General features: G+C 39.1%; 1 long non-coding RNA gene across 5 annotated transcripts in view; it reads left to right on the forward strand.

Annotated features, from left to right (window-relative positions):
* The window catches only part of LOC308176850, a 47,500-nt gene that overhangs the window by 20,360 nt on the left and 11,192 nt on the right, over positions 1–15,948 (forward strand). For 4 of the 5 annotated variants that reach the window (XR_013938691.1, XR_013938692.1, XR_013938693.1 and 1 more), the window contains one exon: positions 1,977–15,373. This is a non-coding gene — a long non-coding RNA (uncharacterized lncRNA). The remainder of the gene's footprint in view (positions 1–1,976; positions 15,374–15,948) is intronic. The other variant, XR_013938694.1, reaches the window with a different exon arrangement.

The following is a 15,948-nucleotide window of genomic DNA, read 5'->3' on the forward strand; positions in this document are numbered from 1 at the left end:
ATATTTCTTTGACCTCCTCAGCTTCCAAGACAAGGATTTCTACAGCGTAAAAGTTCTTCCTTTTGTGGTTCTTCCTTTATCTGTTGTCGTCTGACTGCCTGTCCCAACCTGCACACCCCCCCCCCCCCCCCCAAAAAAAAAAGACCTTTTAAAGGCTGGGGAGATGTGTTTGGTTTTGCTAATGTTCATGCATGTTACATAGCTGTTGTTTAACAATGGATGGATTCAACTTTTTGGACATTTGAAATGATAAGTAATGAATCATTCTGGCTGGTTACCTGAGTTACATATCCATGAACACTTGAAATATAATGCATACAGAGAAGAGGAATGATACAAAGCACAACAGTACAGCCAGAGGCAGGCAAATTGGAGGAAACTAAGTTTTGTCTAACTGCTTGGCAATTATTTAAATAAAAACATAGAATTAACTAACAAGGTACAATAGTAGTTTGAACTAAGAGGTTGTCTTTCTCTTGTCATGTTTCTCTTTCTTTGGTTGTTTACATTTTTGAAATTTAGAGACATAAAATTAGATCTCTTTCAAGAACCAGAATACAGCCCTTTTCTTCCAATCCCTTTGTTCTTTAGGGACAAAGGCACTGACTGATTGCAGATTCAGATCAAACAAAAACAAGGTACAGTAACATAACAGAAAGAGCCTCTTTTACTGTGCAGTTTACTATGTAATCCCTTGAGTACCATGCAGAATATCTCAAATAGGCTGGCTTGCATTCTCACTCTTCCAGTATGCCACACATGCCCTACAAATGTTATTGTGAAATTTATTGTTATATCACTGATGATGAGAAATGCACCAGAAGCTTGACTTCTAGAGACTTAATATTACTGAATTGATTTTTCTCTTTATAACATTTCCTATCTTTTTAAGGGATCTTCTTGACATTTCAGAGTTCTCAAAAAATGTGTGGCACCTTCTTGACTGAAATAAACAGGGTTTCTGTCACTGATAATGGCAAAATGAAATAAAAATACAACAGAACCTGGATTTATGGCCACCCTGAGTGAAAACTTTCTTTGTACGGTTTTCATGTGCTTTTCATGGAACATAGTGAAGAAGTGACAGTCAAAAAAACATAGCATCATTGACTGTCATTAAATTCTAAGAAAAAATATCCCCATTTGCTTATCCTGACCAATAAATTTTAAATCTTACCAATGTTCATTTGTCTTTGTCTTTGCTGAACTGGCTGTAAGGAGAAGTGGATTTTTGAGACTTATTGAGACACTTATCTCAGCCTGAGCCAGTCAGATGTTACTGACTCTTTGAAATACCTTCCGTCAGACATGAATTCTAATCAGCCACAGATGTTTATTTTCATTCACTGAAGACTTGAAACCAAAAGCTAGAGGTGGCAAAGCTCAGTCTTGCTAATCTCCTAGGTGTCCTCACTTTGCTAAATTTAATCAGTGGCTGCTGGTACTGACCTTTCTTTCCTTGACATCAGGAAGAGGATGGACCTACTGAATTCATCTCATCCAGCCTGATGAGGAGGCCTACAGTTCCAGAGTAGTACACTCCAGAGAGTGTAGTATGTAGATAATGACATTAATTCCTTCTCTAATGATCAAACACAAATGACTCCATTGACGCTGATTGTGAGGTGGACAAAAATCCACAATGGAAATGCTGGAGTAGAAAAAAAGTGAATGCAGCACTAGTGCAGATCCTTCCCTGCAAGTGAAGAAAAGTGGAAAAAAAAATTGTGCATGGATACAGAAAAAAATTACATCCTGGAAATTATGGATATTATTTTCTCTTTTTCAAGACTAACTGGAATGCATGTATTTTTACACATGAAGTAATACAGAATGTTATAATATAAGTGTATAATTGGAATCGGTCTGACTGTCTGAAAAATGAATTAGAACATGATACAAAACTCTGAAGTCCATATTCATTCATATGAGACTCTCAAATAAACATGAAGATATTTTTTTTTCCCTTCTCTTAGATGCCTGACAACTCCACAAAAGACCACAATATTTGATGATTATGGAAGTAATAAGGGAGAGGAACAAGAGAGAGGAAAAGCTGAAACAGGCTTTGATATACATTTGTGTTCTAGGGGAAGCAAATTACCTCCAAAATATGGAAATGAAGACACAGGGGTAAGACTTCACTCTCTAAGGATGTATCTTGGAGAAACAGCACTTTTGTTTGGGAGCTGGATCTGAATCAAGCTCAGTCTCTCTCTTCTTCTCCTGCCTCTCCCCCCCCCCCCCCCCCGATATAAAAGCAAGCTGGATAGGGATTTAAACTATGTTCTGAGTATGATTGTTAGTGTTTGTTGGTTATTGTTTGTTTGTTTGTTTCCTTTTAAATGTAGTTTTAGCTTTTTAAACAAGAACATCGAGATTATGACTTCATAGTGACAGTAACTCTAAACAAAGACTTGTTGCACACAAAATAGTTGAGAAGCTTAGCAAGCCAAGACAACTTTTGTGATCCCAGATTAGAAACCATTTTCTTCAGCTTGGTTTGGTAGCTGGTTTTACCAGGACTTGGGAACAGTTTTTCTGACAAGCAGTATTCATATCCCTTCAGCCCAGGAGCACTTGAGACAAGGTACCAATAGCTGCAGGAATAACCCTTATTGATGTATCATGTTTCTGTCACGTCCAGAAAGCTTTTGTAGGGTTTCACTTAACTCGAGTTATTTTCCCCATGGACACCTATGTCTGCATTCTTTTGTATAACTTCCCTGTGAATAAGAGAAAAAGACATCAACCAATTCACTTAAACTCAAAGGGACATGACAATCAAATCATGACAATTTAACCACTAAAAATGTTTGGTTTCATTCTTCAAGTACAAAGGGAGCCTAGGCAAACATCTAGAGCTAAGCAAAATTAATCTCAGCCTCCAGCAGGAGGTACATACATTAATAGATGACAGACTTAACATTAATCAGATCATGTGCCCCACATACCTCCAAACATGCTTGAGTGGCAAAACAGTGAAAACATTATTGAATTGTTCAAGTTTATGCCAAAAAGACCCCTTCTGCAGATGTAGCTATGATATGGCTTGCTGTTTCTCCAGAAGAAGAATTCAGTGGTTGCTGGATGTTAGCTGGGTTCTGTGTTTTTTGCTTGTGGCAGCTAACCAAGTGGAACACACAAAACACAACAGGCCTTTTAGGCCTGGTGTCAGGCTATGAAATGACCCTATAAACTGGGCTGTGGCTAACTCTTCTCATGCCAGGGTAAAGAAATCAGTCTGGCAATTATCTTTTTTTTTTTTTTTGTCTTATCTATTCTCATCCTCTCAAACCAAGACACTGCCCTGCATCTGTTTGTTTCCCATAAATATACATGTCCTTTCTCAAATGTAGCAATCTGAGTATTATTAGCATAGAAATGATATCAAGAAGTATATGTAAAAGCCATTTCCTTTACTCTCTCCTTGAAATTATGATTTAACTGCTTCAATAAACAGCAAAATCATTTCTTGCACACATCATTACCATTGAAAAGATTAAGATAGTCTGGCGATCAGAAAGAGATAAATCTCCCGCACAGAAGAGCAACTTCTGCATGCACCCATCCACCCCAAATCCCAACATGTTGCCCCTCCTTGCTAAGAAATGTCTATAGCTTTCCAGAAGCTGTCTTTTGAATGGTGTCTCCCTGCTTCTGGCCAAGCAGCCCTGGGGGTTTTGAAGGATGAGCAAGAAAAGGCAAAACCAGGTCATTAAAAACCCACCATCAACACACACACATAACTGGGAAAGTGCTCTGCTTGTAAACTGCCCAGAGCTCATGAAAATAAAGAAGTCTCTCATATGATTTCCAGAACCAGGGAAGAGGCTGAGAAGGGCCAATATTTCAGTGTCTAGTCCATTTTTTATTTCAGCTGTGCCTGTTTTATTACACAGAAGAATGTGTTAGGATTTGCAATGGGTAGTGATAGTTTATTATCCCAAAGAACGTATTGGACAGCTTCATTACACAGACAATAGATTCATTTAGCTGGTGCCTATCTTTTGTGAGACAAGTTTTAAGAGCAGTCTATTGCTTCCTGTGCATTTGATGAAAATATGCTTAGACTGTTTTCTCTAAACACAAGTTCATTTGATAGGTTCCATGTCCTAATTATAACATTTCACTGCACATAATATTGAACTCAAGAAAGAGCTATTATCCCTTCTCTGCTCAACGCTCAGTACAGTGAGGTCATTTTCCTGATTGAGGTCTCACCACTCTGTTATGAAGCAAATTATTTTAGAATAATAATAGAAAAAATATTTCTCATTGATTATGAAGTTTAAGCTACTTTGTAAGGAATATATGGTAGTTTGCACTGTGTCTTATACATCTACGCAGAGCAAAATTGCAATGATCCCTATCTTATGCATAATGCTATATATGAGGTGTAATGTTTTTCTTGAGCCTGCTGTGTCTTTGTCTGTAAGTCTACATTGCATTACAAACACTCATTTGCTAAAATAACTTTAGGTATGTCATCCAGAGCTATGTACTTGGCAATCTCACATTACTGCTGAAAGCTCTGAGTCTATTCTGGCAATCTTTGATTTCACTTAGTGAGCTCCTAAGCTTGCAGTGATGTTGGTAGCTAGCTGGCAAATGAGCTCCAGCAGTATTAACCAGAAAATCCAGGCTGCACACAAATACTCTTCTGCTGTGCACATCTGACCTTCACTGGTCAAAGCCACACAGGCACAAACTGTTGGGTAATCTCTGCTGTTTCTCACATTTTATCTGCCTCTTTTTCTTTTCTTCCTTTAAAGGCAGGAAAGTAGTGCAAAGAGAAGGCATTTTTTCCCTGACCTCATTTGGATATCAAGGACAACTCCTATATCCTTAGGGAATAGACAAGTATGTGGGTTGAACATGCTGCTTGACATAATTTGTCTTCATGAAAACACTTGACTTGTCAAAAGTAAACACCTGCAAAAAATGTTTGGGCCTACTATAATTCTGTTGCTAGATTGGCCTTATTAATTACTTCTTAAGAAATTTATGTTGTCTCTCGTAACTGCACACTGCTTTGTTTTTGTAGTTTATATCTTTCTTATGCTGTTGTCCCAGTGTAGTCACAAAACCTGCAGTATTCAAAAACCCAACTATTACTGTGCTAGGCTAGGCTAGGGTAGAAGACAAGTTTCAAGGCTGCTTGAATTAGTTGGTAGTTTCTTTAGACTTGGAGGTTTGAGGGTTTCTTTTTTCAGCATGTTGGTAACTTAACACCTTTTTCTATATTCAGAATGGGCTTGGAAAGTGATGAGCCACAAACAAATTGAAAGATTTGTTTCCCAGCTTAAACATCATGATCAGATTTGTTTACTCTTGTGACTGCAGCATCTCCTATTATGGGTGTGTACACCAAAATGCTATTTGAATTTTATATCCCAGGGTAACTAGGGATTACTTCAGAGACAATAACTGCACAATGCTATGTTTTTGTTGCTCTGTAGCTTTAGATATGTTGGATTGATATGAAGGACAGACAATATAATTGGATCATTCAGAATTTAAGGTTATTGTTTATCATCAGTGGTGATAAACGCCACAAATTATGTTTAGAGTTTTAATATTTGTGCTTCTGTAGGGTAGAAAAATATTTTCCTAAAAGTAATTCCTGGGGAAATACTATATTTTCCCTGGATAATAGTTCTATACAGTTGTTTGAGTTAAAGTTGTTTAAATGTCTTGCTTGTATTTCTTTATCATAATATGCTTTAATGATTTATTTCTTAGCATTTTGTTACCAGCCCACACATTCAATTTTAAGTGAAATGTTATTCCACCAGGTTTTAAAAATAAAATATTTATATTTGAGCACTCTAAATAGCGTGACAATATACATTTAACATGTTAAATATGACAGATACCTTTCAGTATTTCTAAGGATCTGTTGATAGTTATGTTCATTTTTAAATCTTTTAACTAATCATTTTTAATTCTTTTAAATTCTCTTCTGAGAGTGGAAGCCCCAAGGCAGTGCAAGGACAATGGCACATGGTGGACAGTGAAAGCAAGTTCACAGCAATATCAAGTCACATGGGAAGCATGAGGCAGCCAGTGGTGAAGCCCTTGTGTAATTTGCAGTTGCTTTGCTGTCTGGTATGAGTAGGGTATGTTGTGGGATGTGATAACAGAGTCATTTCAGGAATAGCTGCAGAGGTGTAAGAAATGACCCTGTCTGTGCTCTTTAGCCACTCAAAATGAAGTTACCTCCTCCATCACAAAGAAGGTTTCTAATCCAATTCACTGCAAAGTCACCTGGGTTATGACTTACCCTTGCTCATGGTCTACCTGCTGTTACTCTGAAATGGAATGGGAGCGTGTGTGTGATTCTTCACAGTGTATTGCAATCTCCAGCCTGGTAGTGTCTTAAACCATTCTGTCTAGACCCAGAAAAGCTCCATTAGTGAGACTATGCTATATAAAGGAGGTCAAAAGAACCCATGTCCCAAACAACTCTGTACTTAAAAACTTCACTGTTCCTAACTTAGTTCTGGCAGTTCTACCTTATGCAACCAAATACCAGTTACTGGAAAACCTGTGGTAGAATTGCAAAAGCTACCAGAACTCTGAGATGAGCTTTTGTACTGGTAACAATGAACAACACTGACATTGAACTATTCTTTTTTCTGTTTGGGAAAAAATAACAGCTCAGCATAGACACTCTTGGAAAGAACAAGCCTCCTCTGTGTCTAGCTTGGGGCAATCAAAGTTGCTTACATACCCTCTCTGTCCTGGCGTAGGAGGCAGATGCATCAACACAGTTAATCCTCTTCTGCATCACTTTTCTTAGTGTCTCCTGCTTCTGTTAGATCTGGAAGATGGAGGGGAGACATGAGTACAGGTGTATTTATAGAGTCTCAAATGTAAGAGACTTGCCCTGTGAGTGGATATTCATGTTTTACTATGAACAAATCTCAATTTATCAATATATTAGCAACCAATTCACTACTAAATACTTTCTTGCAATCTTACCTTCAGCCTCTGCAAGAACTGAGGACAGTACAAAAGACATCTAAGGATGATATATCATCAGCATGCCTATCACCTGGAAAATTTGCTGTTTGATCCCATGGACTTTGAGTAAAAGCTTTTAAGATGTTCCCAAGATCTAATAATTCCTCAGTCTCCTCTGTCATTAAGACTGAGAGACGTACCAGTAATCACAATATAAAATGTCACTTGCCTTTGAAGGTTCAGTTGCTTAAACTTGGTATCCTCAAGTGTTAATGTAACATCACTACAAAACAAAGCCTTCTATATACCCAGTTACTGGCAGAAGAAAATAGTGGGGAAATGTTTCTTCCTTTTCTCTCCAGCCCTTAACTGTACAAAAGCAATTGGGACAGCTATAAGCAGCCTCCCAAGAGTAAGACAAAACAAAATGCCAGCTATGCTCAAGATCTTCTTGAGAAATATGTGCTGGTTCCCAAAGATTCACACATGGCTTTAAAGTCAACTGCTGCTGCTGTGACAATTGGTGAGTGACCAGCAGCCTTGGGTTGCATGGTGCTGTTAGCTCAGGACAGTGACTGAAACCCTTGTGTCTTAAAGAAGAGATGGCTGTGGTTCTTAAGGTTAGTTTGTCTCTATCCCATCTTCTCCTCAGTGAAGATCCAGCAACATGGAGCCTGGCTCTCCCCACCTCTTTCCTTTTCTTATTGCCTACACATAAGCATTTTGCTTTGGGGAAGATGGGAACATCCCATCTCCACTGCTGTGGAGACAACAATGAGGAAAGGTAAATGCAGGTTGGAAGTTTCCTGGAGCTTCTCACCTTCCATCTCTCCAATGCCCTGCGTGCATACTGGACTGCTCTTCTTGCTTATTTTACCAGTGCTGATCCATCCCTTCCAGCCCCTGACTTAATGCTTCCAATTTCTTTAAAGATAAGCTCTGTCAGAAGTTTGAGTCTCACGGTGGATTCCCCTCTGACAATGCCTGTAAGTTAGGTTTTCCCTGTCTTTCTGCTATCTCACTCCTCTTATATGCACCATATATCAACACTGGGCCCCAAAACAAGCACAAGGTGATAAGAGAAGGAAAAATGATGAAACTAACGCTAATAAATAAATAAATAATAAAAAATGTAGGGTTTATCTATTTCTTTAAATAGCTTGACTTTCTAAGACCTCCTGGTATGTAATTACCACAAGATAAGCTCTGCAGAAATCCACTCAAGCCTCATCCCAGCAACATATAGGTTTGTCTGCAACTGCTCACTCTAGCAGATTCTGGCTTTGTTTACCTCTGGGCAGGATGACTGGACAGATTAATGGACTGAAGATGTGTGACTGAGATACAAATCAGCTTATGTAGCACATCCTAACATTCTGCTCCCTTCAAGGAGCAGATGTTATATGTCACAGCAAGATAGAATTTTGGTGTAAAAACAGAATCCTGGCCTCTGCCCTTTGTAGAAGAGGGATTTTCCTTAACCAAGTTTGGAAACAACAAGTGCAATGAGGCAGTGCTCTTTTGCCCTCCCAAAAGTAAGAGAGAAACAGAATTGTGACTTTGCATCCTTCGTTTCTAATTTAACCACTTTTTTTTTTTTTTTGAAATTACTGTAATGATTTGCGTATACTGGGTTGTGTCTCTTAATTTTATATTGCTTTCAAGTCTACTGCCTTTAAGTCACTGTGCATAGTCTCAGCTGTGTGTACCTGTATTGGGAGACTTACCCAATAAATAAGTAAAGTGATAGGCTTACTAGATGTGCTACACAATTCATACCTACATCAGTGTATTCACAATTTTATCTGTGTTTCCCAGTGCAGCTAGTTTCTTCTTTAGTTTATAATAGTGTGATAGTGATTGCTGAAGTTCAAAGTCCTATGCACTTTTTCTCCTGTGTCAGCCAATCTATCACTCATTTTTTAAGGTATGAGAATAACAGAAGTTAAAATCAAATTATTTTTAATGCTCACTGATAGCAGATTTAATCTTATCTCCTTTTAGAGATAGAAGCATAAAGGTCATACGGTAAAACATTCTAGAAACAGCTAGAAAAAGCTTTTCTTTGTCTTTGTAGACCTAATTGTGTGATTTCTTCTCTCATTCAGACTGATAACTTAAGAGAAAATAATAATAATAATAATGATTAAAACAAACAAACAACAATTCAGCTCTGTGGCATGGGATTCTCTTATACTGCAGAGGCTGAGACCTCATTGAAGACGTTCATTCTCATTGGTAGCACTATAGGAAGGTATCACTGACAAAGAGCCAGAAATTCTTACCCCTGTGAATAACAACACCTCAACAGATTTTCCCACTGTTAATTTGCTGTAGGTCCTTAGAACAACTTCTGTCTATGTTCATTGGCATTTAGTTTGTCTCCACCCATGCAGAGCTGTGTCTTACAGTCAGGACAGGCTGTAGAACTTTGAATAGTCATTTCACAGTATTCTATATATGTTTTTTTCCTACGAGATACTTAACATGTGACAAATGATGTAAAATAAAATCCTTGTAAAACATTTGTCTGTAGGTTCCATTTGAGTTAGTAGATTAATATTGATAGTTGGTAGGGAAAGACATAGTTTAAACCAGCCTACTAATTTTTGTGGGAATTACACACTGATTTGTCTTCACCTGAACTTTTATCTAATATTAATTCCCATAGTACAGGTAAGAAGATTGTGTGGATCTTGTTTCTTCTCTTTCTTTCTGAGAAGAAGACCTTATATTCTCCTTGAAGAATTGTATGAGCCCATCCATGCATTAGGTCAACAACTAAGTTAGAGGTTATTTGTCTTGATTTCTTCTGGAATATTCACCAGACTTGCTCAAAACATATTAAAGTGGGCAGCTTCTCTTTTAGAGATATCATAAGATCAGAGAGCAAGCTGTACAAGCTAGAGAGTGATCAAGCCATTGGTTGGTGGCAGATGGCCTTCCTGATTCCTGAAAACCTCAGTGACTGCTGTTTTCTGCAGTGGTCTCATTCATTGTGCTTACTACCCACTCTCTTCACCTTGAATCTGTTTGCTCAGCACCCTTTTCCTATAGGCTGCTGACTCCAAAACATCCAAACTCTTATGCACTGGGGTAGCTTGCTTATTTCAGGAAAAACATGTCTGTTCTGGAAGTTATGACTCTACTTGACAGCTTTACCAGATTGAGACCAAAATACTCAACCCCTTTGAGAGTGGGATTGTCCTGGTGGAATCCATGTGGTTGCCAATTAAATTAAGGCTCTGTTGCATTTATAATAAAGAATCAAATCCTGATTTTGTACATGGAAAGGTGGGAGTTGAACAACTATATAATAAACAATAAGGAGTCACAAACTTGCCTTGGAACTAATTCCTGTTTTAAGTAAACTCTGTAAAATGCTGGCTTTCAGTTCCAGTTTATACATCTCCAAGAAGTACAACTGTTGCTGTCAATACCACAGAGCCAGAAGAAGTTCTGTTTCCCCTCCTGCCCTATTACTCAGCAAAGGACTATTCATAACTGCCCAAAATAAATATGACTTTATAACATAAGGCCTTTACTATGTCTTGCCATCCATCTATCTTTTTGAAATATTTCATTATTTATTTTTATGCATTTATTCTCCCTCTTCTAGCATACCGCTTTTTAAGTAACATTGTCTAGCGCTATGAATTCATGTATAAAGGAAAACATTTAAGGACTTCTTCTTATTTTCTTTAAGTGAATGAGAAAATGCACGGTTAATGCAAGCAAAAAAACATCACCAACACAAACCAAAACAACAACAACAAACAGACCAAAACACTGGTATACTTTTCCATCTCTTGCTAACAGCACCATTATTAGTCTTTGACCATATTGGCAAAAGAAGGTAAGGGGTACATCAAGGAACAAGAAAATACAGTCCTGCAGGTCAAAAGTTGGCTTTCAGGAATGGTGTCAGAGGCAAACTGCAGTACCTGTTCTCTTTCCTCTAGTGTTTGCTCTGCAACAGAGCTCAGACCTTGACTTCAGTCCTATTCCAAAACAAAAAACATTGATTATTTCTCTATAATTAAAAGAAATTTCCTCTTTCACACAAAACATCAGGATGCATTTTGTTATGTAGCTTTGTATGCTCATTTTTTTTAATAAACTTTTTTTTTTTTCCACCATTTATAAATCATGAAACATAAAGGTGTTCATTTCTTTCTTATTCTCAGACGTAGTACTGACCTGAGTTCAGGAACAAGAGAGTTGCAGGCAGGATATTGATATATTCTGATATTGCATCTTACAGCAGCAAAGGGAGAGAAACTGTTGCAGTATTTTGGATATTTCTAATATAAAATAAATAAATAAATAATAAATAAATAAATAAATAAATAAATAAATAAATAAGAGAGAGCAACAATTTCAAAGCTCAGAGAATCTTACCTTCCTCAGCACATGTGATATTCTCCCTTGCATAAAATTTCTAATGTTTTCTGCAATATAGAAATCTCCCTTGATTTTTTTTTTTTTTTCCCCACTGGGGGAGTAAAAGACTGGATTAGTATTTGGGCTGTGTTCTAGGTCACTAAATTAGTGATATTACAATGCAATGCATCTGATGCTACATGCTACACCAAACCATTTTTTAGTTTGGTTTAGTTGTAAAAAGATAACCTGGGGAAAAAAAAAAAAAAACACAGGTGGAATATATCCTCCAATGTAAAACTTAATTTGACTCTACTATAACTCTAGTTAGCGCACCTCTCTGATTATATTCCTCACCTCAGAGGGAAAGCAAAATCAGAATTGTGTACTCTTCAAAGGTAAAATCCACAGAGAGAAATGTTAACATTTATATTATTCCACTGCCCTTTAATTCAGATCCAGATTTAACATTCTAAATTACCATCTTTAGGTGATCTATTCTCTGAAAGTCAGAAAGTCCTATTATGTATGCTCATTTCAGTGTTGTTCAGCCACTAATGCTCACAACAATATCATGAAGTTATGATATGGTTCTTTATTTGCCAAGATTTTAGCCTTCTTCCACTCAAAGTTGGAGTCACATTGGAAAAATCAGCATGGCACTTGGGTGTGGTTTCCTTCAGTATTCAAATGCCCAATAATAAACTTTTTATAATGTCAGCTATACACAACTCCATGAAGCACAACTGGCTTTTGTAAAAAATCCTTGACCATGTATAACAACATCTTCTTTCCAGAGAAACATAGCATTTATAATAACCAACAACCAGCAGTAATGTGACATAGTACTCTAAATGTGGATCAACATTTCAGTGCTCCAATAAGATTTGATTTGCCTCTGAGGTGCTGCTGTGTCAGTGTGGATCTGGAGCTTTTCCCTTGGGGTACGAGTTCCTGCTCTGGCAAGTGAACACTCATCCACTACATCCATTCTTTTCCAAGAGCAGTTCCCAAATGTGCCTACAAATGATTTGTCTGAGTGAAGGGTGCTTGTAGACACTTGAAAGTCAGGTAAAGGGAAGTCATCCAGTGAGGTCTTCCCAACTGTAAAATTAAGTTATTAATCTAGTCACCATATTGGATGATGTTTTGGGATACCCGAAACCAGGTCTTGCATTCCTTTCTGCCCTGGAAATGTCCCCTGCCATCCACCGTGTTGGATGAAACCATACAGCCCTGTGTTTGGTATCCCTGAGTGCAGAGGTTAGTGGCTCTTCTCACCGCATTCCTCCTCTCAATCTCACTGGCTCATTTCACCCACTGTTTCCTCTTCCTGCTCAAGCTGGCATTAGTGATTTGTCAGGAAAAGGTTTAGACTAGCTCTGCTTCCCTGGACATGGTGCGAACCAACCCATTGAGGTGAAACAGACTCTCTGGTGATGGTGAGGGTCTTCTTCTTGTAGACACCTTGGATGGTCAAGTGTTCACTCGAGAGGATTAGGTGTGCCTGTGAAAGAAAATGAAATCTCTCCCTATCCTTCCCCACCCTGAAAATGATAACCTTGCACAGGAGGAAACTCAATGCTTATGCTTGAGACACAGGAGACACAATATTGAAATCATTTTCACTCTTTTAATTCTTCACAAATTGAATACAATTTGAATCCCAAATGATTAGAATGAAGAAAAGCAGGAAGGAAAGACTGTAGAAGAAGACTAAATGGAAGAAAAAAAAAATGCACACACACACTGCTAAAAACAAACAAACAAAAACAAGCAAACACCTCTCCCTTAAATTTAAGTACTTAAAAGGAAAGTTAAAATGACATCTATCCCCTCCACAGGCACATTTCTTCTCTAGGGCTTGCTGGGAAAAATGTAGTGGCAGGAAGGTAACTACTGATTCACATAGACTTGCCACAGATGTCAAGCAGGTCACCATTTTTTTTACTGATGCCTGTATTAGGAGTTTTATCCCACTATTTACATTTCATTACAGAGAAGAAAGAAAAAAAAAAAGTTATTTGGTGGTATAAAGGTGGCTTTACATGCTCTGGTTTCCATAAGATGTCACTGCTTATTCATATACCTCTCTGTGGGTCTTGAAAGAAGGTGGGATTGAAGCAGTAGGTGAGGGGTGATAGTGTTCCTGAAATTACCTGTACAGTAGATTCAAAAGCATTATTTGAAATGCCCTTTTATTTAACTGACAGCAAAAAGTAGTTTTAAAGGGACATTTTCTCACCCCTACCTCTCTCCAAATGAAGTAGTCGGAGGGCTCTGACCTCTGGAGACCTGATTTGAATACCTAGCTTTGACTAAGAGTGTTCTGGGGTATGCTCATACTGTTTCATCTGAGGATCTTCGTCCCATGCTCAGCCATAGTGCATACAAACTTGTTCTCTCCCTGGATAACAGCTGGACTGAGCCAACTTGCTTCTTTCAGAAAGAAGGCAAGGTGCCAGCAGCAGGATCATTTGCTTTAGGTCCTTTCCAGATTAGAAAGATCAGACGTGATCCAGAACAAGTTTGTTTCCCTCCCCCAGCTCCTTCTCCATAGATATCTGTGTCCTTACATATGCCATGCCATACATCAAGATAGACTACACACCTTGAGCATTCTGTAACAAAGAACCTGTTGGAGGCTGCATTACCACCCTTTCATCACTTTGGACACAGAAAACTTACAAGCACACAAGGCCAACAGGGACAGCAAAGAGTAGAGGCAATATAGACCAAGGCTTAGGCTGTAAGCCCGTAGCCGGTGCACTCTAGAAGCTGTGAGCTTCTAGTCTTTGACAGCTTGGAAATGAACCACTCCACAGTATTGTTTTAGGGTCTGTGGTCATCCTCAGATGACCAGGCCCAGTTTGGTGATGCTCCCCTGTCTATAAAGATGTCTGTGCTCTCCTGAAGAAAAAAAGCATGGTTGGCCTGTGAATTCAATAGCATTGCTGGGTCTGTTACAGTCACCCAAAGACTAAAGACAAATGCACCAACACACCAAGTTAGGAAAATCTATAAAATCCCGCCAACACCCCACCTCCCCCCACCCAGGAAAAAAAAAAAAAAAAAAAAGCACTGAGTCAGAAGATGACAATGTAGCAAGAACAAGAGTAAGAACAAGGGTTAGACTGTTCCATCCATAGAAGCCAGCTTCCCTGTTTGACTGACTTCTGCCTGACAGACCTGAGGCTAAGGGTGGGATGTGTGTATCTCTTCTAGGCTGCCCAATAATTACCATTCACCTGAGAAAGAATATTCAGAGGGTTGTGTGTTAGTGGCTCATGCTTATGTAAGTGACAGAAATTATTAAAACCTGGACTCCTGACAGCATCTTACCATGTGGCTTTATGTGCAATCAGCTCGTGGCTTTGACATTGTCTCATGTGTTTCACTATCAGTAGTTGATGACTTGAAGAACAGGGTTATTTAAATATTCCTTCCTTTAATTTTGCTCATTCACATAGTGATTCCCCTTGCCGATAGACGAGACTAGGCTATGAATCTGTGAATCAGAATTTCCATCCCAGAGGGATTGGTGATATCTATATATTTTTTTTTAATAATAATAATATTTTGGAAAGTTAAAATGTTTTGTTTTGACATTTTTGACCGAACTGAATAGTTTTTGTGTTCCCAAATTAGAATGTTTTGTTTGCTGAACTCAGCCAAAGCTTTTTTATTTGAAGTTCATTCAAAATTAACATACCTCTTCCAATGGTGATGCAGATTGCTGGCTTGCCACTTGTTTTGAGAGGAAGCTGCAAAGTGTGAAGGGAAATAGAAGGTGGGATAAAGGAGATTGGACTGTAATGGAGCATGAGAAATAAGTCATGTGAATTCTGACATAATAGAATTTAAAGTGTTCAAGATGAACATGTTTCTGAACAGAATATTATGCCCTATAGTCATTGTGTCTGGGAGACAGGATCCACTGACATAGCAGAGGCAAAGGAGTGGGACATTCTGACCCAGCCAGGAACAGCACTAAGTCTCCAGGAGTGCTGTCTTCACAGAGGTAAAACTTCTTGCAGTAGGTCCTCATGTGTTTTGTGCCAAAAGGCAGTCATAACAACCTTTAAAAAACAAAAGGTAATTTTATGGCGTAGGAAAGGGGAAGTGGAAGGGGGAGGGGGAGGGGGGAGGGGGAGGGGGAGGGGGAGGGGGAGGGGAGGGGAGGGGAGGGGAGGGGAGGGGAGGGGAGGGGAGGGGAGGGGAGGGGAGGGGAGGGGAGGGGAGGGGAGGGGAGGGGAGGGGAGGGAAGGGAAGGGAAGGGAAGGGAAGGGAAGGGAAGGGAAGGGAAGGGAAGGGAAGGGAAGGGAAGGGAAGGGAAGGGAAGGGAAGGGAAGGGAAGGGAAGGGAAGGGAAGGGAAGGGAAGGGAAGGGAAGGGAAGGGAAGGGAAGGGAAGGGAAGGGAAGGGAAGGGAAGGGAAGGGAAGGGAAGGGAAGGGAAGGGAAGGGAAGGGAAGGGAAGGGAAGGGAAGGGAAGGGAAGGGAAGGGAAGGGAAGGGAAGGGAAGGGAAGGGAAGGGAAGGGAAGGGAAGGGAAGGGAAGGGAAGGGAAGGGAAGGGAAGGGAAGGGAAGGGAAGGGAA

The sequence above is a fragment of the Anser brachyrhynchus genome (assembly GCF_964034855.1).
Source record: "Anser brachyrhynchus genome assembly, chromosome: 1".
Taxonomy (NCBI): Eukaryota; Metazoa; Chordata; class Aves; order Anseriformes; family Anatidae; genus Anser; species Anser brachyrhynchus.